This window comes from Pyrgilauda ruficollis, unplaced genomic scaffold (genome assembly GCF_017590135.1).
Source record: "Pyrgilauda ruficollis isolate IOZ18807 unplaced genomic scaffold, ASM1759013v1 scaffold15, whole genome shotgun sequence".
Taxonomy (NCBI): domain Eukaryota; kingdom Metazoa; phylum Chordata; class Aves; order Passeriformes; family Passeridae; genus Pyrgilauda; species Pyrgilauda ruficollis.
Genome location: NW_024513654.1, coordinates 3,259,417 through 3,272,607, shown reverse-complemented (window position 1 = coordinate 3,272,607; position 13,191 = coordinate 3,259,417). Strand labels below are relative to the sequence as shown.

General features: G+C 51.5%; 1 protein-coding gene across 1 annotated transcript in view; it reads right to left on the bottom strand.

Annotated features, from left to right (window-relative positions):
* Positions 1 to 9,931, bottom strand: part of FAM53B (family with sequence similarity 53 member B) — a 44,630-nt gene extending 34,699 nt beyond the window's left edge. The window contains exon 1 of the mRNA XM_041461080.1: positions 9,835 to 9,931. The gene's annotated coding sequence lies outside the window, so the exon portion shown is untranslated. The remainder of the gene's footprint in view (positions 1 to 9,834) is intronic.
* Between the last annotated feature and the right edge of the window lie 3,260 nt (positions 9,932 to 13,191).

The window sequence follows — 13,191 nt, the reverse complement described above, 5'->3', positions numbered from 1 at the left end:
ACATCTCCCTGAGTAATTGAGGAACACTTGCCAAGACCACAACACAATCATCGCTGTCAGAGCCAATTTAGATGCTGCTGTAAGTCAGATTTCTCCCTTCTGCAAGGCTGAGGTGGCAAACAGGTAGAGGCTGACAGCCCTTATGGACATGCCTGGATGTAAAGCAGGAAAATCCTGGATGTAAAGCAGGAAAATTCTGGATGTATGGATCAACTGCCAGACTCCACGTTATCTTCTAGCACCTCCCCTTTATGGATAAATACTTTAAGACTGCAGAACCCTTGTGTGAAGCCCAGCAAAATGATCACTGAGAACCTTCCAAAAATTGAAATTTTCTCTCTGAACTCAGCAGGCAGTATTAAAACAATTTCAGACGCTTTCAGTGGACGGTGTCTGTGCCCACACAGGGTGACACACATGCCTGCTGTCACCCGCACACCCCGCACCATTTGCATCAGACAAAAGTACTTTGGCACTCAGGCAGGCTCTGGGGGTTCATTCCTCAGCTGAGAAATGGCTTTCAAAGAGCTCCTGGGCTCCTGAAAGACGAACCTGGAGCCTTTATTAATCCTCCTAGTGACCAAAAGGCACTTTTCCCTGCTGTTTGTCCACCTGTTGCCACCAACACCGGCCAGGGGAAGGCCCAGGGCAGGGAGGGAAGGAGCCCTCAGGGCCAGGAAACCTTTGCCTACACTGCCACTTCCGTGTCCCCATAAATTTCCGAGCCCTGCATCTTCCATAAATCTCTTTAAGGCACGAGCAGCCAAACATCTGTGGGTTGTCTGAATGAGGGGGAGTTTGGCAGACTGAAGAGCAAACTCGCCTCGCCCCGCAGCCTTCGCCTCCCTTGTTTTCCTTGGGTTCATTAAAAACACAACAATCTGTTAGCAGAAGATGGTTCCTACGTGCAGGGGCTGCCAAGGAGCCGGGTTTGATGGCTCTGGTGGAGATGGGAATGTGTGATGAGCACGGGGGGGCTCGTGTTGGTGCAGCAGGGCAAGGAGAGGACGGGCTGCACCCACCCTGCCTCCCCCAGCCATCACCCACCACGTGGCAAAGGTTATCTCTGATGTCAGAGCCATCCTGCAGGTGATTTTGGGAAGCTTCAAGGCGAACAGAGCAGAGTGTGGGACAAGCAGGAGGAGATGCCAGCCAAGGAGCATCATCCCAACTGAGATGACAGTGCCACATCCAGATGGAGGAACCAGGCTCTGCCAGGGTTATTCACGCCCGTGAGCAGAGCCCTGGGCATGGAGCATCCCTGATCCTGAGGAAACTGGGGGTTCCCACTGCTGCTGGGCAGCACGAGGCCCAGGCATGCAGGGAAGGCACTGCCAACACCCAGCCACAGGCAGACTGGGCTGGTGCTGTGATGGGGAACAGCACTGGAGGCTTCGCCTTCCCCCAAAGGAAGTCTCTCGCTACGAGGGAGAAGTCAAAGCAAACACCCACTCACGGTGTTTACCCGCCTAAATCAAAGCCAAAGCAGCACTGAAACGTGCCCGACAGCATTTCCACAGAGTCATTCATGGAGAGCTTGGACTTGGCTTTTAGCTGGTGTTTTTAATATCCAGGGAGACGCTGGCTAGGCTGGAATAATAGGGAATCTGTTGCTGTAACACGCTCGGGGCTCCTGAGAGGTGTCAGCAGCACGTAGAGCCCAAACCTTCTGCAGCTCTGGCTCCATCAGGGGTCCCTGAGGGCCAGCAGTGAGATGCTTCCCATGGGGAACAGCTCCAGCAAGCCCGAGGTACCACTGCCCCAAAGCAAGGTACCCACCAGGGGACTGCCCAGCCAGAGAAGCAATGCCCACAGAGGACAATTTTCCCAAAATTGGGATGCTTTGTCCCCAGAGATGCCCCTGATTCCCATGGAGCAGGGCAGGATGAGCTCCACTATTGCTTAGCAGCCATAAAACCCCAGATTTTGCTGCCCATTTAGGAGGTGAGGAAAATTTAAAAAAAAAAAAAAAAAAAAAAAAAAAAAGTAAGTGGAAATGCAAACAGCCCCTGGTTTTATTTGGGCTGGCAGGAACACAGTTCTGTCCTTCACTCCTCGAGCTCAGTTATGACAGAGTGAATAGGCAGTAATAAAGAGGGAAAAGAAATTAAAAATCTGCATTTTCCACCCTATAGGTCTCCATCTCTGGACAGTCTCCAAGTATCCCTCTTTCTCTCATGCCAAGGGTGAAAATCAGGAGAGAAACAGATTCCCTTGTGCCACAGAAAGGGGAAGCCCACAGGACAGATGGGTTGGCCCCAGCACCAGCGTGGTGTGAACCACAAAGCCCACTCCTGAAACAGCATCCCGAGGAGAACTGACCTAAATGCTGCATCCCATCCCTGCTCCAAAGCTGCCAGGAAGGGAACCACGCCAGGTATTTTGTCAGTGCACAAACATGAATGATTGCCCAGGACAAATAGGGCAGCAAAAACGTCCACCTTCATCACATGGAAAAAACATGTATCAACTTGCAACCCTAATGAGCAAAGGAATTAATGAATCCTGGAATTTGTAAATCATTATGAAGTCCCTAAAATAAGGCCAGCACCTTAAATGAATGAGACTGCTAGTTGAGCAGTAGGTTCTGTTAGAAAACAAGATACTGGGGATTTTATACAGATTAAGGACAATAAGAAGCCACACTGACAAAAACAGAAAGAATGGTGGAATCATTAATCAGGATGCAGAAAAGGAAGAAATAGAAAATATAAACATTACTGTCCTGAGCAGAAAGGAAAACAACACAGGCACATTTGTCAGGAGTAACCTGGGATGATATTAAACAGCAGGCACTAAATATAGATCCTCCTTAAACAACAGCTCCAAATAAATTTACACCTTCAATTCTATAAGATCATGCCAAAAAGTCTTCTGAGCCATCACCATGGATGGTTCCTGAGGACAGGCACAAGCCAGCCTGGTAAATGTGGAGGGTGAGACCTCGAGCCCAGCAAAGCTCTGGTTTCAGTGCAAGGTCAGCGAGTCAGGAATCACAATTACAACACCAAGGGAAGAGCTCTCCCCTCACCTGAAGCCTTTGTGCAGGTGAAAGGGAGCACTGGTATAAAACACCTCATTAAAGTGGATGACAGCTGCTGATAACCCTTCACTGGCACGTCTCAAACAGACCTGCAGGTAACTGGTGGCACTGGCTGCGACAGAAACTACACTGCCACCCTATGCCATGCAATATTTCTGGCAGTAATTGGGAAGGAAACAGGAAAACCAGGGCTTTGTAAGTGACTGAGACCAGCAAAGTGCTAAATACAGAGAACAACGTGGTGATACAGAATGGAAAGAGCAACCAGCACACTTGGTTACAGACATGTTAAGATACACCCTAAAAAATTAAATTGCTTAAAAGTCACTCACCTCAAAGGCAGGGGCACGAGCCCAGGCTCCTGCGTGGTGCAGTAGATCCCCCAGGCAGGCAGGGATGTGTCCACAGGCTGGATAAATCTGGGGTCTCCAGGATGGTACAGCCTCTGTGCTCTGCACTCCATGCCCTCTGTGGGCACCTGGAGCCTCCCCCCACCTCCACCCAAGGTCTGGAGCGGACTCCAGGAGTAGCTGGGGGGCCTCAAGACACAGGTACAGCACAGGGGGGACGTGGAGTGGAACCTGCTGAGGATGACCTGGCTGCCTCAGAGAGGGCAGGAGAAGCTGAGCAGGTCCCTCGGAGGGAGCAGAGCAGCTGTGGGACACCTCCCAGCAGGGCAGAAGATGGAGCTATGCAGACCCAGACAAGGGCAAAGTGCAACTTTTTCCTGAACAACACAGACAACAATCATTGCAATAAACTACAGCATCACCAATGACTGCAGCTCTCAGCCAGGGCCACAGCCTTATCTCTGCACTGGGGGCCTTTCTGAAAGACACTGGATCACAGAGCCATTAGGTTGGAAAGACCTCTAAGACCACGGAGTCCATGCTCTAGCAAGAATTAACTCAGAAAATTACTAAAAATGGTGATCCACAGGGCAGTCCCAGAAGCAGGGCTCTCCTGGCTCGCTGCCCCACACCCTGAGTGAGCTGTTGCAGGCCTGGCCAGCAGCCCCCATGTCCCAGGGTGGGTGTGCAGGGGTCAGGAGGGTGGGCTGACAGAGCAGCTCCTCCACAGGCTGGCCTGGCTTTGTCCAGCTCCTCTTGAAGCTGCCACCTTTCTGGTGTGTCATGGGGTTCACAAGACAGGCACAGGGAGGGTATGGACAGCACAGCACAACCCACCACACTGCAGGGCTGGAACTTTTCCTTTTAATTAAGTTGCAAATACGTAGATCTGAAACATCCACGGGAAAAGTAATTTCTACCAACAACACAAGCTATGCAGAGCCGAAAATGTGGGTGAGAGTTTCTAAATGAAAATTTACATTTTGGCAATGTATATCTTCATTCACGACGCTTTCACTCTGAGATGTACCATCCATTGCACTGCATTTCATGTACAGCACAACTGACAGTCCAATAACCACAGAATGCTCTGGACTGGAAGGGACCTTAAAGAGCATCTCGTTGTAACCCCCTGCCATGGCCAGGGACAAATTCCACCACACCAGGCAGCTCCAAGCCCCGTCCAACCTGGCCTTGGACACCTCCAGAGATCCAGGGGCAGCCACAGGTTTTTTAGGCTTTACTGTTTTTCTGAGTTAACAGAGAGTCTACAAACCCAAAAATGGATACTTCTAATGCTTTCTGTATCTTTATAATTATAATGGCTCTTCAGCTTTGGCACACAATTGTAGCTTTTGGCACCTAGTTCATAGTACCAAAACTTGTCCTTTCAAAAATATTATACAATATTCATTTGTACCAGCTGGGACAAAAAAACCCCAAAGCACTTGGTAACTGGGATGATAATATATACACTTGAAGTAATTTCATAGCATTGACAACTATTGCCCAGCACACCAGAAGGCTGTTCTCAGCAAGGTTAAGGCAGTCACAGAAGCAAAAATCACAGTTATTGTGACTTTCCCACATCACTTGAAATGAGAAATGGCCAGCTCCACCTGGCCTAACTGTGCTGCCAGGCTGTCCTAACCAGAGAAGACGAGTTGTCTGCATTGACTCCTTTTCCTTATAAATAACTCCTTTCCTTATAATTAATATCAACATTTCCCATTGGTGCAGAACAGTGATGATGGCACTTGCACAGCTGGGGCAGAGGAGCACGGGGTCTTGTCTGGGGTCACTGCAAGAGCTGTTATAGGGTAAAGGACAAAAAAGATACCTTAAAGGCAAGCTAGTAACACGCTTTAACTCATCCCCTTGGCTTTAGGAGCAGGATGAGGGGTGAGTCCCTTGACCCCCTGTCCCAGACCAGTCACTGAGACCAAAGCCAGTCACTGATGCACGTGGGCAGCCCCGTCCTTCTGCACCAGCACCTCCCCGAGCCCTGCTTCTCCCCAGCCATCCAAAGAACCCCTGGTCCTTCCTTCCAGGGGCTGGTTTTGAGCAGAGAGAAGGAGAGCAGGTTTTCCAGCTGCTGGATCAGAGCTTGCCAGATCCCATTTTTTACAAACCCTAGGAGACAGAAGGATTTGTAAGCACAGAACAGCCGCGAAGTCAAACTCCTCTTTCACCACGGTCCCATACCTACCGCACAGCCAGCCCCGAGCCCTGGCTGCTGGAAGCAAAAGCTATGGCCAGCAGCCACAAACACAGGGAATGATGTAGCCCAAGGGATGCTTCAAATGGACTACAGAGGAGTGACACCAATGATACTGCTATATTTAATCCTCTAAAAGCAAAAACCATGACCAAGTCTCCCTTGGGTACACTTTTAGGGGGGAGGTACAGAAACTCAACGCACCAGAACAGATTTTTTGCACTCACTCAACCAGTTCTTAAAATATTACTCAAATGAAGTGATTACTGAGCCAAAGTGGCCTGGTACTTCCCACCCATCCATGCAGAGACCCACAGCAAGCAGTGCTGGGAGCAGCCACGCTTCACACAGGGCTTGGTGCTGCTCCTCCAGGTCAGCCTAATGCAGTTTACTCCTCCCTACATTGCAAAGAAACTTCTAACACACCAAATCTTATTTATCTTACACAGTATATGCCATATCACACATATCCAACACCACAGGCTACAAACCTCATGGATAAACCACTTGAAGCCAGAAGAAATTCTGGCTGGAAATTAACTGCACCACCACACTTCTTAATTTTCAATCCCCACCTCACCTGTCGATCACTAAAGACCCACACATCCACAGCCTGTACTGAGATGCACCATCCCAGCAAGGCTCTTGCTTGGGAATTTTTGTCTCCCTAAAGGCAGCCAACTCAGAAAAGTTTGGAAAAACAAACCAGCCCGTGGATCTGCTCCCTCCAGCTCCCTGCAGCAGAGCCACGTTCTGCATCGCTGCTCTGCAGAAAGAGCTGGGCCATGGGCAGCCAGGCTGCAACTGCAGGCACAGAGTGTGACCTTGGAGAAATCCTTTTTCACAACTACAACACGGCCACTGCTCGTGGGGAGACCTGTGGGCAGGACCAGAGCTCCAGGGCTCAGGTCTGCCTGTCTCCTGACTGCTTCCAAGGAATTTACAGAAGGTGTCATCCCTGCAGAAAGTGGTGGCACTCATCCCATGACATGCTGGGGATCAGGGACAGGAGCTTCCCTGGGGGGAGCAGCCCACAGGCTTCATGACCGGGCAGGCTGGCAGGCACAGAGGAGTAGCACGGTGGAAAATTCCCTCCTCTTTGCCTGATGGGTTTATATTTAGCTCTCCGAGGAGCAGACTGTTGTTTTGGTGATATTTTTGCCCAGCCTTGCAGGGACCCCTGCAATGGGAGCTGTGGTTCCCACCACACGTGAGACCCACAGCAGTCACAGCCCTCTGCTGCTCAGCAGGCCTGCTTTTTTTTTTTTTTTTTAGTTCTGTTTCCACGAGTCAGCAGGCTTGCTTCCTCTTCCTCCTCCTCCCGTTTGGGAGAGAAAGGAGCAGAAAACTCTTCAGCCAAGAAGAGAGCTTGCATGAGAAGCTGCAGAGGAGCAACATCCCAGTTCCTCTGCTGCCCTGGTGCCCCATGGCCACGGGAATAAAACTTGTCTTTCTGAAGTATTTTCACTCTAGGAGAGAGTTTTGTGAGCGCAGATCTGACACAAAAGCTCTGCCTGCCCCGTCCCTCCCCTGGGATGTGGGAAGGAGACTCGACCCAGCTCTCCAAACAGCTACGAGCATCTCTGGCACCTCGCCCTGTCCCAGCCCGCTGGTCCAAAGTCTGCCCTGCCACAGATTAATGTTCATTAGGACTATTTCCCAGCAACATCAATTGACAAACCACGTGACATGGGAGGGGGAAGGGAACAAAACCAAAATCACCCTTGCAGCTTGGGGTGTCCTCTTTTCCATCTGAGATTTTACAAGGCAAGTGCAAGCCACCCCCATCCTAGCAAATAAAAGAAAAATTCTATGCAACATTATAAGAAAGAAAGAAAAAAGGAGGAAGAGTCTCAAACCACTCAGCTGCCATTTGAGAAATCAGAAATCAACCAGCAATAATAAATAAACAAGTGGGATAAAGCTCATTCCCCTCCCCACTCATCAGGACACAGCCCATGGTGTCAGTTCTGCACACAAATACAGGTGTTTTGGAAAGAAGTTGTGTATCTTGTTCTGCCTATACTTTTGCTGAGAGTGAAGTGAGCCTTTGCTACTACTGGAAAAAAAAAATTGCACATAATTAACCAATGCAGATTTGGGGATTTTTATTGGTATATATTTGCTTATTTGCATGTGTGCATATTTATACACATGTATTTATTTATGCAGGTATCCATAGCTGAAAATTAACCTACATTGGAGCTGGCTCTGTCCCACAGTCTGCTTGATCTCCATATACAAAAATCTGGATCTCAGTCACACAAATCAATTATCCACTGAGCTGATTTGCACAGATTTTCTATGCAAAGTTTTGCATTTACAGCAAAAGGCCATCTGCTTTCTATAACCACTGTGGTTCCTGGACACCTCAGCCCTGTGCAGAGCTGGAAGTCACAGAAGTTTCCCTCCCTCCTCTGGGTTGAAGCTGGAAGTGAGAAAGTCTGGAGCCAGGGGTTCAGCACGCGTGGCCGTGCTCCACGTGGCCGGGCTTGGCACGGTGTCCTTCCCTCCTCTGAAGTGGAGAGAAGGAAGCAATTCCACGGCAGGTTGTTTTGGCTGGGTTTTTCCCCCCCTGCTTCTGGAAGCAAGGAGGCTGAGTGCTTCTCCCTAATCCTGCCCCCCTGAGCAGGGCTGTGCCAGAGCTGGGTGTGACACACCCACTGCCACAAGCATCCTCCACAGGACTCTCAAAAATGAAGAAATAAATCAGAAGCTCACTTCAAACCTGCACCGAGCCACGAGAGGTACGGACAGAGCTCTGAAATTCAGGTTTTTTTACTATCACTCTAATTAATCTGTTTCATGACCCACCCCAAATATTTTCTCTAGAAACATTACCTACACTGTTTTGGGGTTTCTTTATTTCTTTTTCCAGCCCTCAGCCAAGCCCTGGTAAATATTTCTGCCCACGATAGGGGCAGGCCAAGGGAATCTGTGCTTTGTGATGGCAGCAGCATCTCCTATGCTCGGAAATACCCAACACCAGGCAGAGATGCTCACAGCCCTCCGTGTTTTTAGTGGATTATCGCAAAACACTGCTACCTCTGCAATTTACAAGTAGTTTTTAATCTGTCAAAACAGACTTTTAGTATTGCTTGAGGATTCAAAAGGAAAATATGCACATCTGGTTTCAATCGCCAACTGAAGTTTTGTCTATCAGCCTATTTCATAACAAATTACGCTCACTTTTCACTCCAGAGGATTTCCTAAGGAGGGGATGAGCTGCCAAGGTACACCAGCGTCTGTGGAGACCGCACGGCACCGAGAGGCAGCGGCACAACTCAGTGACAGGCACTGCGCTGTTACAAACTCTCTCTGCGTCAAGTAAATTAAAATTATTGAGGAAAAGCCTCTTGCCCGTGAAATCTCCGCGTACAGCTGTACGTGAAACCTTCACGCACCTTAGAACCCGATCAACCTGACGTCACTGAATGGAGAAACAAGACTTACAGGCTTTCTAGGACAACCCCCCTGCCAGGGCACTTCACACAGCGAGGCGCTGCCGTGTCCCATGGCAGCAGCGTCGGGGGCTGGAGAACCCCCGGGGACCGGCCTGTCCCCCTGTCCTGCTGCCCCGAGCTACCTCACACGTGCCAGGAGGGAAATGCGAGGTGGGAAGTGTGCGCTGGCCCCGGGTGAGCCGGAGAGCATCTCTGCGGGGATGCTCAGGCACGGCTCCCCGGGGCTGCAGCCCCCGTGAGACCCCGAACGCGGGCAGCGCTGCACCGAGCCCGGCGGCACCCGAGGCTCAGCCCCCCTGGAGCAGCACTCTCGGCCCGGAGAAAGGAAAGCACGTGTTGATCCTTTCGCAGGAAATAATTCCAGTGGCAGAGGCAGGGGACTCGGAGCGGGTGAGGACCGCTCGCTGCCCGCTCGCCAAACTCCGGAGAGCCGCCCATCCCCGCACGTCGGGCTCAGCATCCCGCACCCCCCGCCGCTCCGGACACACATCCCACCGCTCCACGCTCCCTCCGGCCGCCCGGGCGGCTCCTCCGCGGTGCCCCCCGCTCACCCCGGGCCGGGGTGAGACCCGGCGGCACCAAGGCGGACATCCCCAGCCCGCTCGGCGGGGATGCGGTGGCGGCGGGGGGTACCACCCTCCTACCCCATCCCCTCCGAGCCGCCCCGTCCCCGGGCAGGGCGCACCGCCGCCCTTTGTCCGCTCCCCCCCGGCACTCCCGGGGGCTGCACGGCCCCGCTGCGCTCCGAGCATCGCTTACCGAGCGCTTCCCGCGGTGGCGGCGGAGCGGCCCGGCCGGGCCGGCTGTGGGCGCCGCTCCGACCGCGCTCCGCTGCCGCCGCCGCCGCCGTGCTGCGAGGAGGAGGAAATGTGCTTGTCACTTCCTGAGCGGAGCCAGCGCCGGCAGAGCCCGGCCCGCACCTGCGGAGCGCCCGCCCCGGGGAGCCGCGCACCGGAGCGCTCGCTGCCAGGGGAGGCGGGGGAGACCCTCGGCTGCTGCCCCCAAAGGGCATCCCCGGGGTTAAACATCGCCAGAAAGGGCGTGTGTGGGGGGAGGAAAGTCCAAAAATAATAAAAAGGGGGGATTCGGGCAGCGGTGAGGCGCTGCCCGGCGGGGAGCCGCGGGCTGGAGCTGGCAGCGGCATCAGCGCCCGCACACGGCCCCGCAGCCCGGGATGCTGCGGGTGCGGCTCGCGTGGGGCTCCGCCGCCCGTTCGGAGGCCGAGAGTGACTCCTGGTGGCACGGCCGGCCCGGGGAGGAGCAGCAGAACTGGACTCCCTAGCAGCTCATTGAAGCCAGAAGTAGCGCTGAAGTTTTGGCACATCACAGATGGACACCACGCGCCCCTGCACTCATCAGTGAATAAAAATCCCGCTCCTTAATTTTTCTCAGTTTTTCATAGAATCATTGACTGGGTTGGATTGGAAAAGACCTTTAAAGATCATGTAGTTCCACATCCCCGCCATAGGCAAGGATGCCTTCCACTATCCCAGGCTGCTCCAAGCCCCATCCAACCTGGCCTTGGACACTTCCAGGGATCCAGAGGCAGCCACAGCTTCTCTGGGCACCCTGTGCCAGCGCCTCCCCACCCTCCAGGGAACAATTCCTTCCCAATATCTCATGCAACCCTGCCCTCTGTCAGTTTGAAGCTGTTCCCCCTTGTCCTGTCAGTCCAGCCCCTTTCCCAGTTTCCTCTCGTTTCCTTGAAGCCTGTTTAGGAAGGGGCCGTGAGTCCCCTGCAGTACTGAGAGGTACATCTGCTTGGCTTCACGTGGGAATGGCCTTTAGCAGCACTGAGCTCTCGGTGACATTTTCCATCCACCCAGGCTGCACCATGCACAGCATGCGGGCTCCTCCCGAGAGCGAGCGTAACGAGCGAACAAGGAAACTACATGACAGCTAAAAGGAAGATTTAGGACTCATTACAAAACAGAGCCCAAACATTAATCTTAAACATATGTGAGCAGACAACACAGATGCCATCAGGAATGAATCTGGGGCTGAATTTCATCCACCCGGCTGGATGGCCGGGCACAGTGCTGGGGATGGCATGTAGGGACAAGTAAGGGACAAGTAAGGGCATGAATGGCAAGAGAAGCCGTAGCTGTGAGCTCAGCAGTGCCCCGGGTGTCCTGCCCTGCTGTGCACAGCCCAGGACAACAAATTCCTGTCGAGGAAGACTTGTCACTTAGTATTTAATGCAGTGAAGAAGTAAGAGGGAAGCAAGCAGAAATAGTGCACAGATACTTAACAAAGGAGCAGCTCCCACCAACACAGTGAGGGCTGATCTCAACAAAAGTGGCTCCGTGCTCAGTACACATAAAATTAAGCAGGAGTGGCCAGTCTGAGTGGGTGATGAACAGGGAGAAGGGTTTGATGATGTGAAGGGGCTTTTGCATCATGTTCCTCCATCCCACTCAGTATTTGCTTTTCTTATCACGTGTTGAGACTGGTAGCAATAAAACACTTGCTAACTCCTTTTCCAGAACTTCGGGAATCAAGTCTGAAAATGTTTTTTTATGGTTTCCCAGTGGAATATTTCAGCAATAAAGCTCAGAGCATAATTGAATCCATTCCCGTGGCAGCCTTGGGCTCCAAGACTCAAGCAGAAAGTTGTTTTCTGTCTGCTTCTGCAGCTCGCTCCAAACCCAGCATTTTCTGCCTCTCATCCTCTGTGCTTCCCAACAGATGAGCTGGCTGTGGAGAATTCCCAGCACGTGTGAAAGCCTGTTGCTGAAGCACAAACCTGTTTTGCACAGACAGTATTTTCAGTAATGTTGTTCAAATAACTGGCTGCCCGTAGGCCCTTGCTCCGGACAGTGCTTTTTCCCTTTGTCAGAAGGAGGAAAAAGAAAATAAATAACTTTCAAACTTTAAAGAACTGGCCAAGACAGTTTAGTTTTCATGGACAGAAAATTCATTCAGTTCATTTGTGAGCTGATTTAATTTGTGGTTTTGTCTCAGATGTCAGTGCCTTTGCTACCCACTGACTGGGAGCCTTCCTGATGGGGATGGAAACCATGGATAGGAAAAAATCTAATGATCCCCATGATCCTTCTGAAGCGATTCTGGGGTCCAAACCATTAAGACATGTCAATGTAGCAGTGCTAAGCCCTGTGGATAGACAGCATTTCCTTCACTCCCTGTACACAGGATCTGGCTGCAGTTACAGCCTTCTTTCCATGTAGCCTTTCCAAAGCTTTGCTGTCTCTCCAATTTGTTCTTATTCATGTCATATGCACCAAGGTTACCAATAATTTCAGAAGTTTGTGCCTTTCACAAGGACTCTGTGATGTCCTTCTGAAGCACCTGAGCCATCCCAGTTATTTATGGATCTATCCTTCTGCTTCTCCTGCCATGCAAAGAACACAGGTAAGGGGCTTGCCCAGGGCCAGAGAGTCAGAGTGTCCCAGGCACAGGCTGATGTCCCAGTCACCCAGCTGTGCTGGGAGCCACATACTTACAGGACATGTTGTACACCAAAGGTCTCCAGGAACACCCTTCAGTTACAGGGGAAATCCTCAAATCCACAAAATCCTTGTAACAGCAAGCAGAAGTATTTTTAATAAATGTTTCATGCCCAGGGAATGAGCACATGTGTGCAATATGATCAATGTGCTCTGTGGCAGGAAGTACCTGAATCACAGATGCCCTAAACAGGTGAAGCATTGCTGTGCAGAGGGCTGAGATGAGGAGTGTAGTTCTGACTACATTTGGCATACGATGGGATTTCCACCAAACTTAAAAATCCCTTTTTTTGTCACAGGCCATTTGCTGCACACACAGCTTTGTGTTTGCTGCCTCCCTCCCTGCCTTGGCAGAGGGCGTGACATCTGATCTGGGTGCCCCACACTGGGAGCAATGGGAACATTGATGGATAAAATAAATAGGCCATGAAACACATATGGGAGCCTGAATGTGCTCATCACTTTCTCAGCCACATTTGGGTCAGAACTGGTTTAAGTTAAGCCCAGAGTTATTTGTCCATCATGCACAAAGCCCGAGGCAGCTGCAGACATGCCCCAAAGCATCACCCTACCTTGGACAAGGAGCAGTGCAGCACATGGAGTTGAGGAGCCCTGGGGTAGGGCAGCAGCCAGCGAGGCTCATTACTAC